Raw genomic sequence first — 11,275 nt, forward strand, 5'->3', positions numbered from 1 at the left:
TATTTTGCCACTGTTTTGAATTTAAGTAATAATTCAAACAATGCCAAAGCTCCTCTGAATATTTTATATTGCTAGATGGACTTTTCCAAAAGCTTATAAAATATTTCAGGGGGTATTTGAAATTATATTCTAGTTATATGAATATAATTCAAATTCAAATAGCTAATGATTTAAATTCAAAGTCCCAAAAATAATTCCTTAAAAATGTTCAATATTTTGGTTGGGACCAGAACCCTTACCAAAAATTATCAAACATTTAAGAAGAGCCTTTTGGAGCAATGAATAAGATTTCTAGGGTTTCTTGCCCCTCTTTTTATTTAGGGTTTTGAGGCTTCCAATATTCCTCAATTCAAGTTTCAAAAATATAGACATGATGCACACATGAAGCTAACCTAGAGCAAAGCCTGAAGCTAGGGATGTGACAGCATTATGCGGAATAAATCCTTAAAGATTTTACAACCTCTCAAACAGCTGACCAGCTCTCACCGTATCATGACAGTCAGTTTTCGGCTTTGTCTACTGAGGTGCTCGTCCGGAAGAACTGGGACACAATCGCAGTAGTTCTCCCAGCGCTACCTTAGCCGATGGAGCGGAATGTAAGGTACCAAAATATGGGAGCCGGGCAAACCCAATTAATGACCCAAGACATGATTCGGAGCTGATGCTTATGGTGCTATAAGTTTGGGGTGCCGAGCGACCGAGAAGGTGGCCATACTTTGTTGCCATATTGTGAGTACAATGAAGCCCCTGGCGTAATGGGGCATGACACTATGTGCTGGTGCCGTTATGACTAAAAAAGCATCAATGAGGAACGATGACCGGTAAGTGTTTTTTAATTCTACGTGTTGTAGTGGAGTGATACGTCTATGCGTATGAGTATGTTTTACACTATGAAAAGAGGTATGCTGGCAGAACCTGTCATGGACGGACGGGAGGAGGCTGTGTGTGGATCCGAAGTGTATCCGGACTCTCTCCTTGGGGGATACTTGTGTGTTCCCGCCTTGTGTGTCCGAACTGATTCCGTATCACCAGTCCTGTTCTGCGCAAAAGTGAGCCTGTAAAGAAAAATGCTTAGAGGCAGTTGCATGTCATAGGGTGGTTGAGCCACGGGTGCCTGATCGGAGCCTGGTCGAGCCGGGCTGTCATGCCGTAAAGTAGCTCAGACTCCTCTATGGGTGTCCGGGGGGTTGGCTGTCTAATCGAAGTTCGATAGAAGGGCACAACTCGCTATCTCAGCGGTGGTATAATTTCCACTCTCGGGGTGGAGTTCGGCCTTGCCCATAATTGTGACCATGTCACGTGGGTTTGGCATGATAAGGTACCACATTGAGTCGAGCCAACGTGGTTCGTCCCGGTAGTATATAGTAGTTACTGTATAAGGGGACAATGTTGTAGACTTACTCTTCGGCATGGTGTTTGTTTGGTGATCCGAAGACGACCTCCAGGGTGATGGGCCTATAAGACTTGGCCTTTGCACCTGGAACGACATCTTTGAGAATATGTTTTCAGTGGGTTTGATCCTCGAGCGATCAATACCTATCTGGTGAACTGTGTCTTCACGCAACAAGTTTGAGCTACCGTTTATGCCCATAGGGGCTCATGTGAGGTGGTTCCCACCAACTGTTGGGTCGATGGTAAGTGCAATTAAGTTGCCATGGTTGATATTGTCCGGATGGTCTATGTGATCGGAGATGATCGACCGTATTTTGGTACCGTGGGGTGACTTGTATTATTGAGTCGGCATCCCGAGGAGTACACATTCATTCCTTTGTTGGTTTGCGGAGGATTTTCCTTTGACCTCACAATGTTTGGTGGTCTGGGCTCCTTGTTGTTTGAGACCTCTTTTCATTGTTTCCGGCGCATGACCGGCCAGTTTGTTTTGAGGATATGGCATTCTCTATTGGTATGCTTGGCCGCCATTCTAGGGGTACCATGGATTTGACATGGTTGGTCGAGTATGCTACCCGGGCCGGATGGTCCTGAGATGTTCTCTTTCCGCTGACTGGACCGTGGGCTGCGGAATCTGGCACCGACTCCTTTATCTTGGTCGTCATCATTATTTTTGTGACGCTTATGTCTGTTGCGTCGAGGTTTATGGATGCTACCTCGCGTTTCCTGGGTATTGCCCCGGACCGTGATGTATTGGCGTCGGGGTGTGGGTTTTAGGGCCTCCTTCTCAGGTTGAGGTAGCAAATTGCACTTTGTGTACCCTTTGGTGGGGCGGTCGAGTCTGTATTCCTCGGCTGCCAGGACTTTAGTCCATCTGTCTGTGAGCAGATCTTGATCAGCTTGGAGCTGCTGCTGCTTATTTTTCAGGCTCCTTGCAGTGGCCATAAGCCGGCGCTTGAAGCGCTCCTGCTCTACGGGATCCTCAGGCACGCCGAATTCATCGTCACCGAGGCTCATCTTGTCTTCGGAGGGGGGCATGTAGTTGTCCTCCTCCGGGTATCCGTCCGTCGCCTGTTCGGCCTGCTCGAAGGCCGGCTGATCGGGGTTGTATTCGTCTTCGGCACCATCCGGATTGTTTTCGTCTCCTGTTCCTGTATTGCTGTGGCGTGGCTTGGAGCGGCGCCGGTGACGCCCATGCTTTGCTTTCTTCCTTGAGGGGTTATCCTCCATTGCCTCATCGCCATTGGTTTCTTTTGGAGTGTCCACCATTATATATATATATATATACACATAAACACTATTCTGATCATGGGATCAAAATAATATTCTGATCACAACATGAACTTCCCGAGTAACGCGCCTGACCTTTCCCGAGTACTAGGTTGAACTTCTGCCAACATTGCCCAAATGGGGCTTGCGATATACCGTTGGAAAGCTATGGACACCAGTATCATGACCCAACTTAAATTTTTGGCAAAATGTAAGCGGTTTAAGAGCAGTTTTGAAAACCATTTTTTCTTCACACAAAAAACATGAATCGTATTTTCGATCGCATTTCTAAACCATTTATCGGAATGAGGCATATAATATGGCATTGGAAAGTTGCTGCAAAACCGCTACTTCCACATGTTGAAATTTTTCTCTAATTCTCTATGTTTAAAGAGTAATTTGAAAAAATATAAAATATCGCAAACCGAACAGCCTTGTTCATATTTTCAACGTCATTTCTAAACAACTAGTCCAATTGAGGCATACGATATGGCGTTGGAAAGCTTATGAAAATGCGCTACTCTTTCATTTTGAAAGTTTTTTCTAATTTTGAACGGTTTAAAAAAAATAGAAAACGGTACAAGTCCTACCAAGTTTGTATTTTCAAGCTAACTTTTTAACCGTGCATCCGAATGCAGCAAATGATATGGCGTTGGAAAGCTTGAACAAATGCGAAACTTTTTGGTATGTATTATTTCTCCCAATTCTTTACAGTTTTAAGCCAGTTTCGAAAATAACAAAAAATGTATTTTCGCCGTATTTTCTACAAACTTTGTCGGAATGGCGCAAATAATATACCGCTGAAAAGCTACGGAAAATGCGAAACTTTTTCATGTTGACAGTATTCTCTGATTTCTAGCCATTTTCAAGTAATTTCAAAAATGGCGAGATCATTCGTTCTGCCTTTATTACGAAACAAATTCACTAAAAATGCATCGCGTGAAGTACCTGAACTTCTCGGTATGAAACCTTAAACTTCACTCTGTTTTCCACGTGCTTTTTTTTCCGCGAAAACTTTGTTTTTGTCACTCTAGTTTTTGCCAACTTTGCTTATGCCACTCTATAATTTGACATTTCACTTTTGCCACTCTTAGCTTTTGACAATATATCACTTTTGCCATTCTGTGGCAAAAGCAAAAGTTTTAGAGTGGCAATTGTGATACATGTCAAAAGCTAAGAGTGGCAAAAGTGAAATGAAAAATTATCGTTTTTGCCACAAAATGGCATTTGTGATGTATTGTCAAAAGCTAAGAGTGGCAAACGTGAGATGTCAAATTCTAGAGTGGCATAAGCAAAGTTGGCAAAAACTAGAGTGGCAAAAACAAAGTTTTCCCTTTTTTTCCTCGTATATCTCTATCCACTACTTCTAGCTCTACATCCACTCACGGGAATTGAGCAAGTGATATTCCGATGGAAAGCTATTGTAAACACACAACTTTCCCGTGTTGATCATTTTTCATACTCGCAATGATTTTAAAAAATTTCATCTGAAATTCATTCAGCATAGTAGTTGAAGTTCATGCTATTTTCACGTTGAACTTCTGTGACGTATTTTTGTTTGTACACGCGCCTAAACTTCTCTCTGTACGAACCCGACCTTCGGGCTATCTTTGCAACCGTGGCTTCCTCCTTGAATTATTCTGGTTAGTAGTGTTCTATATGATGTTAGTGTAATCTAGAAAGGTTTTTTAGCAACTAAATACCAGTTTTAAATAGAAATCTCGCTTGCTGGCGGATTTTGCTCTCGGGTCGTGATGAAATTGCGTTTTTTGCAATTTTACTTCCTGATTTGTTCGACCTGAATTTCCCGTAGTGCTAGGTTGAACTTTGGTCAACATTGCCCAAATGGGGCTTGCGATATACCGTTAGAAAGCTATGGACACCAGTATCATGACCCAACTTAAAATTTTGGCAAAATGTAAGTGGTTTAAGAGCAGTTTTGAAAACCGTTTTTTCTTCATACAAAAAACGTGAATCGTATTTTCGATCGCATTTCTAAACCATTTATCGGAATGAGGCAAATAATATGGCGTTGGAAAGCTGCTGTAAAACTGCTCCTTCCACATGCTGAAAGTTTTTTCTAATTCCCTATGGTTAAAAAGAATTGTGGAAAATCATAAAATTTCGCAAACCGTACAACCAAGTTCGTATTTTCGTTCCCATTTCTCTAAACGCCTAAGCCAATTGAGACAAATGACATCACGTTGGAAAGCTTATGAAAATGCGCTTTTTCTCATGTTGAAAGTTTTTTTCTAATTTTGAATGGTTTAAAAGTAATTTAGGAAATGGTACAAGTTCTACCAAGTTTGTATTTTCGATATTTTTTTTAATCATACGTCCGGACATAGCAAATGATATGGCGTTGGAAAGCCTGAACAAATGCGAAACTTTTTGGTATATATTGTTTCTCCAAATTCATTACATTTTTACGTTGATTTTGAAAATGGCTAAAAATGTATTTTCGCTATAATTTCTACAAATTTCATCGGAATGAGGCAAATAATATACTGTTGAAAAGCTACGAAAAATACGAAACTTTTCCATGATGATGGGTTTCTCTGAATCTCAGTCATTTTCAAGTAATTTCAGAAATGGCGAGATCACTCGTTCTACCTTTATGGTGAAACAGATTCGTCGAAAATGCATTGCATGAAGTACTTGAACTTCTGTGGCAGTTCTGCCTGAACTTCACTCTGTTTTTCACGTGCTTTTTTTTGCTCGTAGCTCTTCATTCACTGATTGTAGCTCTCCATCCACTCACCGGAATTGAGTAAGTGACATACCGATGGAAAGCTGCTGTAAACATGCAAATTTCCCGTGTTGATCATTTTTTCATACCCGCGACGATTTTAATAGTTTTTTATGTGAAATTCATTCAACGTAGTAGTTGAACTTCCTGCTGTTTCCAGTTGAACTTCTGTGACGTATTTTCGCTTGTAATTTTTTCATCCATTCGTTAGTGTTACACAAATGATATATTCTTTTTGTACAAATCTCTCTCACAATAATTTTTTGAACTTTCTCCGACGAAGGACTTGAACTTATAACAACAAAACTTTTAGCCTTTACTTTTTTTATTTTTTTAATACAAAATGCACACCATGTAGTACATGAACTTCTCATAGTTATCAACCTGAACTTCTCTCGGTTACGTGAATTTTTTTAAGTTTTTTAATGAATTTTTAATCTGATTTTCTGAATCTTCTTTTTATGAATTTATGAAGCGCTATATTTTTAATAGTTGAACTTCTTTTTATTTTATTTTTGACTTGTTTCCATTCTTTAATAACGAGGAAATTTTGAGTTTTCTATAATCATCGAACTTCTTCATCTTTTTAATATGGACTTCCTGGTTTTATTTCTTAATCTTTTATTATGAATTTTGAAGTGCTCTATTTTTAATAGTTGAACTTCTTGCTATTTTATTTTTAAACTTCTTGTTTGCATTCTTTAATAACTAGGAAACTCTGAGTTTTCTATAATCATCGAACTTCTCCATCTTTTTAATATGGACTTTCTGGTTTATTTCTTAATCTTTTTTATGAAATTTTGAAGCGCTGTATTATTCAAAGTTGAACTTCTTGTTATTTAATTTTTGAACTTCTTATTTCCATTCTTTAATAACGAGGAAAACCTTGCCTTTCTATTCTTTTTCTCGTATTAAACACACACCATGTAGTACATTAGCTTTTCCCGTTTTTATCATTTAATTTTTATTTTCTTTTTGAAATCAAATTGCTCCTAAATAATAACTGAACTTCTTTGTGGATTTAGAGAATTGTTTCAAAACGCAAAAAAACATTTTCTTATTTGTGTTTTCGAACATGGAAATACTAGGTGAACCTCTCTCGCAAGAATTTTTGAACTTCTCCGGACAAAGGACTTGAACTTCTTTCAACAAACCTTTTATGCTTTTATTTTTCTACTTTTATTCTCACCTGAAATGCATTGTTTGTAGTACTTGCACTTCTTGTTGTTTTCATTATGAACTTCTGCCATATTTTTGTGTATATGTCAAATTACACGCAATTGAAGGTCGGACATCATTTTTTGCCATTTTAAAACATGTAATTGGAGGTCGGATGTCCCGCAATATAAAATTGAACTTCTCCAAAAAAAATTGTTAAATCTAGACACCATTTTTTTATAAACTTTTTGAACTGCAACATTTTTTATTTTTGAACTTCTTGGTTTATTCTATGGTAACGAGGAAAATCATAGGTTTGTAATAAACATTGAACCACCCTATTATTTAAATTTGAACTTCAAGATATTTTTATAGAAATGGTTAAACTTACAAAACAAAATTATTTTTTTGTCCACTTTCGAAGAACTTTCTATGTTACTCCCTCCGTCCGGAAATATTCGTCAAAGAGATGGATGTATCTAGATGTATTTTTATTCTAGATGCATCCATTTTCATCCATTTCTACGACAAGTATTTCCGGACGGAGGGAGTATATCCTTTGAAGTTTTATTTTTTGTCTCGCGACATTTTTAGGCTTTTTTTGCCATCGGTGAAATGGCCTAGGCGGTCTGTTTTGTTCATAGATGAATTTCTTCAGTATGTGGTACACGTGAACTTAAGAATTTCTAAAACATGAACTTCGCATTCTATTAAAATTTAAGAAAATTACACACAAGAATACACATACACTTCGTGTGCTACATGTATTTACACAAATACGAATGCACACATTTGAAAGAGCATAAAGTTCTCACGTAGAGTTAAAAAAAACAGAGTGAAATTTTTTCCACAAGAAATGTTGGTCATTTTTGGTAGGCGAACCTGTACAGTTTTTCAATTGGTTTGCACGTTGAACCACGTCATCATTAGAAACCGAACTTCTCTTTTTCTTTTCTTCTAATAAAAACACAATACTATAAAGGAAATAGAATTCTTTTTTGCAATCCTTTTGCATGGGGAACCGTCCTCACATCAAAGAATGAACATACCGTTTTGCAATGAAGATATGCATTTAAAACACACACACACACACATACAATACACACTTGACCTGCTGCAACACAACATCTTGACCTTCACAAAAACAATTTTTTTAAGCCAAATAAATTGCGCATTAGTACAAGCAGGTGCCAGTGAAGCCGCCAAGCATGGCTGCCGGAAAGTTCATATGCACAATAGCAAATCCCGCAACTTGTTCACACATTGAACCTTTCAAAAATTGAACTTCTCATCCACAATTATATTTTTGTGTATCAACATCTTTTTTGAACACACATATTTTTGGAAACAGCTTTAGGACTCACTTCTCTTCTCTGTTCTTTCTTCAATCTACATGATCAATCACTTAACAGTATATATGATCAAGTCCAAGTATTTCAAGGATGCAGAGTATACTAAGCAAAATGTTTTTTAGTACACATGAGACCAGAGGCTTCAGTTAATGAAATGTCGATCTCAGAATTTTATTAAAGAGACTACTACAAATCTTAATTAGAACTTCAACCACGGCCACACGATTTGGTGAAGGCTGAGAACACAATTTTTAAAATGTAAACACAAAGCATCAACTTTCCTGTACATGAATTTGTGATATATGTGAATTCCCCGTGTCTATGTACATGAATGTCTCATGTAGCGAGATAAGTACATAATAGCCAAGTTCTAATTAATAGCAAGTTCATTGGTAAGTACCCTTGGACTTGTCAGGTTATGTCAATCGGGATTGTTCCTATTAGCTTGCGGCACTCTCTTTTTTTTAGCTCCTCGCTGCTCATAGAAGGACATGTAACTCTAGCATTGAACTTGGAAGGTCATTCTTGGGCAACAACTTGAGCGCCTCACAATTACTGATCTCCAAAATTTTGAGAGAAATCGGGTGGCTCTTGGGCAACGCCTTGATGGCATAACAATAGACAATCTGCAATTTTTTCAGAGATCTCAGAATGTTGTTCGACAACGACTTGTTGGCATAAGAGTAGATGATATGTAATCCCCGGACTTGGTGTATAGATGAAGTAGAACTTACTGTTAATCCATGGCTGTAGTAGAACTTGTCCTCCAGCAGGGAAGAGCGAGGCGACCTCGAGCACAGCCAGAGCCAGCTCGTCTGCTGGTGGATGGCTCGGCCTGGGGCAGTGTGTTGGTAGCATCGTGTGTGGCCGACGGTGGGATGCAAGGTGGCTGTTTCCGAAGGAATGCGTGGCGGTGGCAAGCAATCTGAATGCGAACAGAAGATGAACTTCTAACCTGCAGTTATTTTGCATTTTGATTTTCCTCTCACAAGTTAAACTTCTAACTTGTAGTTTTTTTGCACTTACTTAATCTCACATGTTAAACTTCCAACCTGTAGTTGACCAGAAGCCATCCAAAGTCACGAACGCAAGAGAGCATGATCCTCTGCTCATGTTAATGATACACAGGAAGACCATCTGTGGAAAGCACGTCTCATCAATCTTTTAACCAAAATATGTGGCTTTCTTAGTAAGCAAACAAAGAAGAACATCTTCAAGTAACAAATTTGCTCCAAGCCGACGGGGATAGCACCTCTTATCATTCCTTCAACCACGGACATCAGCAAGTTCAAACCAGAAAAACATGGGCAGCAACAGCAACTAATCTCTCTCTAGCTCTCAAGCTGAACTGCAGCAGCATCACCGAAAGAAAAATGGGTAGGTGAGAATTCATCTATATGCACAAAGGAGTATATTTTTTATGTACCTGAACCTTTGCAGTAGATTTACATGAACTTCTTGTGCTATGTTGAAGTCGCCGCCGATGCTGAACCCAACGACCTTGGCCCTTCTATTCCCAGACGAGCTGATCAGACAGGAGTTGAAGGAGGAGCAGTTCATTGACGTACCCGACGAGGTCTAGGATCTGTACGAGCTCTAGCTCCCGACGACGTTGATTAGGCAAAGAAAAGAACATGTGATTTTTGTTCAGACTGCACCCAACCTGAAATAGAACACGAAGAGAATCAGGGCAGCACGAACCTGGGACAATTGAGGAGCAGAGGGAGTAGTGGCTCTGGCCGGCGGCGTGCAGCGGCAAGGTTTGCTGCGAGAGGGGGGTCTCGGTCGCGTGCAGCCGAGCCAGTGGATGCGGTGGCCGGCAGAGGTCCGGGCATGTGGGCGTGGTGGGGATGGAGGGCGGCGGCCGGAGGCAATCTAGGGATGGAGAGAGGCGCGCCAGGCCGGGGAGGCAGCGCCGGGAAGCGCGCCGAGGCCGGGACGGCTGCGGCGGTAGGCGCGTCGTGGCCGAGTGGCGGCAGCGGGAAGCGCGTCGGGGACGGGGCGACGGCGGCGAGTGGTGCGCAGGGGCCGGGAGGGCCGTCAGCGGGAGGCACACCGGAGCCAGGGGCTGGAGATGGGTTGGTGTGGAGCCTCACGGCGGTGGGGATTTTTGGATCGGGGTAGGAGGAGGTTAGGGGCAGAACAGCGCCATGGGTTTTCTGTAATATTGTGAACACGTGGTCGCGCCTATATAGAGCGTTGTGATCAGAATATATATATCTGTGTGTGTGTATCATACGAGGAGGTGGCTGTCCAGCGCCCCGTGGGCGGTGGTTCCTGTTCTTCTCCTACATCGTCATCCACAACGTCAATGTCTTCAGAGTCGAAGTCAAGCCCGTCAATCAAATCATCGACAGTGGCAATGAAGTGGGTGGTGGGTGGGCAACAAATTCCCTCGTCGCCTGCTTCCCACTCGAGCCGGACATAGTTCGGCCAGGAGTCTCCTGACAAAGAGAGAGACTTTAATGAGTTTAGTATGTCGCCAAAGGGCGAGTGCTGGAAGATATCCGCAGCGGTGAACTTCGGTGGGCTCGGGGGCGCGCGGTCTGGAACCTACAGCCGGACACGAGTCCGGGGGTCCAGTGACACAGGCTTCCTTGGGGATGGAGTCTGTGTTCGGCTCTATCGTCGATGAGTGTGCGACCTCCGAGGCGGGGTCCATCCACCCGTCCTCGGACGCCGCGATCTGCCCCGGATTTAAGTCCGGAGCTCCTGCAGGTGTGATATCCCGAGTATTGTCCGGCAGCAGGTCTAAGCCGTGCTCGTTGTGACTGTTCGGCGCTCCTGATGTAGGCCTGAATTGTTGGAAATATGCCCTAGAGGCAATAATAAAATGGTTATTATTATATTTCCTTGTTCATGATAATTGTCTATTGTTCATGCTATAATTGTATTAACTAGAAACCGTAATACATGTGTGAATATATAGACCACAACATGTCCCTAGTGAGCCTCTAGTTGACTAGCTCGTTGATCAATAGATGGTCATGGTTTCCTGACCATGGACATTAGATGTCATTGATAGCGGGATCACATCATTAGGAGAATGATGTGATGGACAAGACCCAATCCTAAGCATAGCACAAGATCGTGTAGTTCGTTTGCTAAAGCTTTTCTAATGTCAAGTATCATTTCCTTAGACCATGAGATTGTGCAACTCCCGGATACCGTAGGAATGCTTTGGGTGTGCCAAACGTCACAACGTAACTGGGTGGCTATAAAGGTGCACTACGGGTATCTCCGAAAGTGTCTATTGGGTTGGCACGAATCGAGACCGGGATTTGTCACTCCGCGTGACGGAGAGGTATCTCTGGGCCCACTCGGTAATGCATCATCATAATGAGCTCAATGTGACTAA

General features: G+C 41.5%; 1 long non-coding RNA gene across 5 annotated transcripts; it reads right to left on the reverse strand.

The window, feature by feature from the left end:
• Window positions 1-8,142: 8,142 nt before the first annotated feature.
• On the reverse strand, window positions 8,143-10,070 carry LOC119326584. 5 transcript variants are annotated; one of them, XR_005158058.1, is made up of 6 exons: window positions 9,619-10,070; window positions 9,344-9,513; window positions 9,170-9,265; window positions 8,944-9,054; window positions 8,652-8,872; window positions 8,143-8,543 (listed from the first exon to the last, which is right to left on the reverse strand). It is a non-coding gene; the product is annotated as an uncharacterized LOC119326584 (long non-coding RNA). The 5 variants fall into 5 exon arrangements; XR_005158063.1 differs by having other exon boundaries at window positions 8,954-9,054; window positions 9,344-10,069; XR_005158060.1 differs by having other exon boundaries at window positions 8,652-8,842; window positions 9,344-10,069.
• Between the last annotated feature and the right edge of the window lie 1,205 nt (window positions 10,071-11,275).

This window comes from Triticum dicoccoides, chromosome 1B (assembly GCF_002162155.2).
Source record: "Triticum dicoccoides isolate Atlit2015 ecotype Zavitan chromosome 1B, WEW_v2.0, whole genome shotgun sequence".
Lineage (NCBI taxonomy): Eukaryota > Viridiplantae > Streptophyta > Magnoliopsida > Poales > Poaceae > Triticum > Triticum dicoccoides.